The following is a 5,721-nucleotide window of genomic DNA, read 5'->3' as shown; positions in this document are numbered from 1 at the left end:
TATCTCTTTCCTTGCTCTCCTTCTTTGTTATTTCCCATCTCAACCATCCTGTTCCCTCATGTTCCCCTCCTTCTTCCCCTTTCCTTCTCATCTCTTTCTCCCTCTATTCACACACACACACACACACACACACACACACACACACTCTCACTCCCAGTTTTCTCAGGAGATCTTGTCTAATTCCCCTTCCCAGGGGGGTCCATTATGTTACCTAGTTTCTCTGGGGTCATAGACTATTGGCTCCCTATCCTTTGCTTTACATCTAATATCCACTTATGAGTGAGTACATATCACATTTCTCTTCCTGGATCTGGGATACCTACCTCAGGATGTCTTTTTTTTTTCTATTTCATCCATTTGCATGGAAATTTCAAGATGGCATTATTTTTACCACTGAATAGTACTCCATTATGTAAATGTACTACATTTTCTTTATCCAGTCTTCAGTTGAGGGGCACCTAGGTTGATTCCAGGTACTGGTTATTACAAATAATGCTGCTATGAACATAGTTGAGTGTGTATCTTTTGGGTAAATGCCCAAGAGTGGCATTGCTGGCACTTGTGGTAGATTGATTCCCAATTTTTTTTGAGAGACCAACATATTGATTTCCAATGTAACTGTACAAAATTGCACTCCAACCTGCAATGGAGGAGTGTTCCCCCTCACTCCACTTCCTCTCTAGCATAAACTATTATTGTGTTTTTGATCTTAGCCATTCTGACAGGTATAAGATGGTATCTCAGAATCATTTTGATCTGCCTTTCCCTGATGGCTAAGGATATTGAGCAATTCCTTAAATGTCTTTTGGCCATTTTCAATTCTGTTGAGAATTCTCTGGTAGATCTGTACCCCAGTTTTTGATTGGATTATTTGGTATTTTGATGTCTAGTTTCTTGAGTTCTTTATATATTTTGGAGACCAGTCCTCTGTCCAATTAGAGATTAATGAAGATCTTTTCCCCTTCTGCATGCCACCATTTTGTTTTGCAGAAGCTTCTTAGTTTCAGGAGGTCCCATTTATTAATTGTTGATCTCAGGGTCTGTGCAACTGGGGTTATATTTATAAAGTGGTCTCCTATACCCATGCATTCAAGGTCCCTTCCCACTTTCTCTTCAGTGAGGTTCAGTGTGACTGGGTTCGTGTTGAGGTCAGAGAAATTTTTGATTAGGGACCCAAGATGGGTTGGAACTCATTGTAAAGCACAGCCTGATCTTGAAATCACAATCCTCCTGCTTCAGTTTTACAAGTTCTGAGATTATAAGAATCAATTACCTTACCATAAGTTTTCTTATTATTCTTTTTAACTTATTTATTTAGGTCATAGGATAACTTGAAAGAGTCAGCTCTCTCCTTTCACTATGTATTTTCTAGAAATTGAACTCAAATAATTAGAATTGGCAACAAGCACCCTTACCCTGGACCTTTTTGTTGGTCTTCATGTTCTTATTATTAACTATTAATTATTTGATCAACATTTGAATTCCTCACTATGTCCTAAGCACTAACACAGGTCCAAATGAACCAGCCAAATAAGACCAGAGCTTAGGTATTATTAGAGGAAGGCCTCAATTAGTCATTGCAAATAACAATCTTAAAAAGAAGAATAATATAAGTGATTATGAAATATATGTTCTTGGTGGAACATTGAAGTCTTAAAATAACAGTGTATTATCTTTGCTGAATTTCATGATTCCTCTAAGTCTGTGTAATTGTCTTATATACATCCCCACAGACCTCAAACTACTTTAAACTCCCAAGAGATGACAACAAGAACAACTTCAAGCTAGACAATTCCCCCATGCTCTTTTCCCTTGTCTATCTGCTAGCCTAGGATGAGAAGGAAGCAAAAGCTGGAAGCTGAGAAAAGATGGCACCACAGTGTGAAGCGACACAAACTAAGCAGGTGACAGAGCAGAGAAAGGCTGGATCCAGTTGGTGAATGGAATACTCACCAGTGGGTACTTACCTAGTGGGGCAACTTAAATGGCTTTTAAGAAATTACTTTTGGAGAAACTCTTGGTTTTATAATCTCAGGGGAAATCTAACCTGACTTCAAACATTCCCCCCAGGAGGTTAGCAAACTGTGGGGAAACAAATGGAAACCACATAAGAACCAGGAGAATCCACTGGGAGTCTCTGCTTCTCAATACAGCCTCTCTGTGTGTCTACAAGTGCTACTGAGAAGACAGAAAATGCCTTCCATGGCGGGCTCATAAGCAACAGGCTCTGATGTACTTTGAGGGAAGAAAATGACAAAGCAGGAGTCAGGAGAGCTCGGCTCATTTTCCTATTGTTAGTAACAAGCTACATGGGCTGAGATGGGTCACTGCACTTATAACCACTGTGGCCTCTGTTCCATCCTCTGCAATGGCCACCAGATGCAGCTTTTAAAGCCATAAGCATGGGTGACTCTTCATCATTAAGAATTTGGTTTTAGATGGCTGAAGATACAATTCAGTTGCTAGAAGACCTGGCTACCGAGTACAAATCCCGACCACCACATAAAGCCAGGCTTGCTGGTGTATACCTGCAGTCCCAGAACTCTAGAGGCAGAGACAGGAGGATCAGAAGCTCAAAGTTATCCTGGGTTGCATAGCAAGTTTGAGACAAACCTGGGCTATATGAGACCATGCCTCAATCCAAAATTTAATGGGTCTTCTAGTGTGTTATTTCTTTTTTCCCTTTTTTTATTGAAAAAAAAAATTCCGCCTCCTCCCATCCTCCCATTTCCCTCCCCCTCCTCCCACTCCTCTCTCCCTCTCCAGTCCTAAGAGCAGTCAGGGTTCCCTGCACTGTGGAAAGTCTAAGGTCCTCCCACCTCAATCCAGGTCTAGGAAGGTAAGCATCCAAACTGGTTAGGCTCCCACGAAGCCAGAATATGAAGTAGGATCAAAACCCAGTGCCATTGTCCTTGGCTTCTCAGCAGCCCTCATTGTCCGCCATGTTCAGAGAGTCCGGTTTTATCCCATGCTTTTTCATTCCCAGTCCAGCTGGCCTTGGTGAGCTCTCATTAGATCAGCCTCACTGTCTCAGTGGGTGGGTGCACCCCTCGCTGTCCTGACTTTTTTTCTCATGTTCTCCCTCCTTCTTCTCCTCATTTGGACCTTTGGAGCTCATTCTGGTGCTCCAATGTGGGTCTCTGTCTCTATCTCCATCCATCGCCAGATGAAGGTTCTATGGTGATATGCAAGATATTCATCAGTATGGCTATAGGATAGGGCCATTTTAGGTTCCCTATCCTCAGCTGCCCAAGGAACTAACTTGGGATATGGCCCTGGGCACCTGGGAGCCCCTCTAGGTTCAAGTCACTTGCCAACCCTAAGATGGCTCCCTTAATTAAGATATATACTTCCCTTCTCCCATATCCATCCTTCCTTTATCCCAACCATCCCATTTCCCCAAGTGCCTGCCCCCCATCCTCCTCTTCTCACTTTTCTCTCCCCATCTCCCCTTACCCCCATCTCACCCCACCCCCAAAATCCCAATTTTTTGCCAGGCAATCTTGTCTACTTCCCAAATCCAAGAGGATAACTATATGTTTTTCTTTGGGTTCACCTTCTTATTAAGCTTCTTTAGGATCACAAATTAGAGACTCAATGTCTTTTATTTATGGCTAGAAACCAATTATGAGTGAGTACATCCCATGTTCATCTTTTTGGGTCTGGGTTACCTCACTCAGGATAGTATTTTCTATTCCCATGCAAATGGATGGAAATAGTGTGTTATTTCTATTTATATACACTGGAGTCAAATTCTAGGACTACATACATATGCCCTGTCTGTGTGGGCTTCCAGAAGGACCAACACAACCAATCAAGCTTTCTTGGACAAATATTACAATCTCATTTGTGTAAGTACAATCTGACCAGTGTTGCTTTGTCCTAACAAAAACACAAGCAATTGGCCTAGCGATAGATCAATCAAATGAAACGGCTGTTTTGTCAGCATGAAAAGCTAAATTCAATCTCTAGAGCCCATGTTAAAAAGCTGGCCACAAATTTTAAAAAGAAAAAAGAGAGGTATATGAGAAGATTTGGAGGGAGGATAGGGAGGGGAGAAATATTATAATAATAACCTATAAAATAGATTCATACATATGTACACACCCATGTGCACACATACATGCACACTTGCACACACACACACACACACACAGAATTCGAAGTGTTCTCAGGCCTCTGCATAATAGTCTAGATGTAGAAATGATGGGGCCTGCTGAAGCTACAAACAGAAGTCTCTAATAACCAATAGGGAAATTTTTATTCTCTGTAGCTTTTAAAATTTTTACCAAAAAATGAAAATTTATTCGTTTTTGGATGTGCATGTGTGTGTACATGTAGTATAAACATGTGTGCTCACTTGTGTGCAAGAATGTAATGAAGAGGACAACATCAGTTATCTTCTACTGATATTCGCCTCAGTTTTTGACAGTGGGTCTCTTTCTGGGCTGGTGCTCTCTTTGGCTAGATTGGCTGCCCAACAGGATGCAAAGATCCTTGTGTATCCTTCCTAGCTCTAGGGTTAGAGATGCAAACCACCCAGACTTTATATGAGTTTACATCTGAACTCAGGTCCTCATGATTGGGTAGTCAGCACTTTATTTTCTGAGCTATCTCTGCAGGCCACTATTATTAACACTTAGAAATACATAGAATGAGAGAAGATAAAATAAAAACAAAATAGAACATATTTCAAATATTGGAACTTAAAACCCCAGGAACAAAAGAATTAAAACATCTTATTTCTTTCTAAAAATATAATACATTTTATAATGCATTATAGTGCATTTGTGTCTGTGTTGTTGGCAGGGTATGGCATGAATTTACATGCTCAAAGGCATGCCATGGAATATGTGTGGAGATCAGAAAACAAGAAATTGAGAAAGTTGGCTCTCTGTTTTCACAATGTAGGTCCCAGGAATTAAACTCTGGACATCAGACTTGATGACAAATGCCTGTATCTGCTGTGTCATCTCACTGGCCCAAAAATGTATTATTTCTTAAAGAAATAAAAAAAAATAAAAATAAAATCTTAGTAAGGAATTTTAAATAGCACTTTTTTTTTCTTACCTTATGTAATTTCCAAAGTGAAGCAAGAACCTCATCTGTGTCTGAATAAGTTTTTAATCAGCTTCCAACATTTCCTTTCTTTGTAGTCTCCTTGTCAACCAGCATCTCTGAGCATCCTTGTATTGAGATGCTTGCACAGATGTCACTTTCTGCCTCATTCCTGTCACAGTCATTTCTGTCTGTTTGCTTCTACTTCTTTTCTAATGTTTATGCGAGGCCCTTAAATGGTCACGTCACCACTCCAAGGGGCAGTTCATTGCCCTCACACTTCATTTGGAGTGCTTAAAAACCCGTCCTGCTAAAAATCTTTTATTTCAATTACATTCCCACTGATAACAGTCAAATTACAGAAGACAGTGTTGGTATTAGGAGGTTGTTGAATTAGAAATGCTGCAATTTGCAGCATTTAAGTTTAGGTGATTATTTTGACAGAAGGCAAACAAACCTCTTTTATACAAGTCCTCATTAGATAAAGACCCCAATGGTACTTTGTAACTTTAGTGTGGCTTTCACTGCAAATATATTTCATATCTTCTTTGACTTGGGAAATCACTGGTATATTCCAATCATACTAAATGAAGAAGAAGAAGAAGAAGAAAGGAGGAGGAGGAGGAGAAGGAGGAGGAGGAGGAGGAGGAGGAGGAGGAGGAG

Source organism: Alexandromys fortis, unplaced genomic scaffold, assembly GCF_014885135.2.
Source record: "Alexandromys fortis isolate MF-2015 unplaced genomic scaffold, M_Fortis_MF-2015_v1.1 scaffold_109, whole genome shotgun sequence".
Taxonomy (NCBI): Eukaryota; Metazoa; Chordata; class Mammalia; order Rodentia; family Cricetidae; genus Alexandromys; species Alexandromys fortis.
This window is presented reverse-complemented; position numbering follows the sequence as displayed.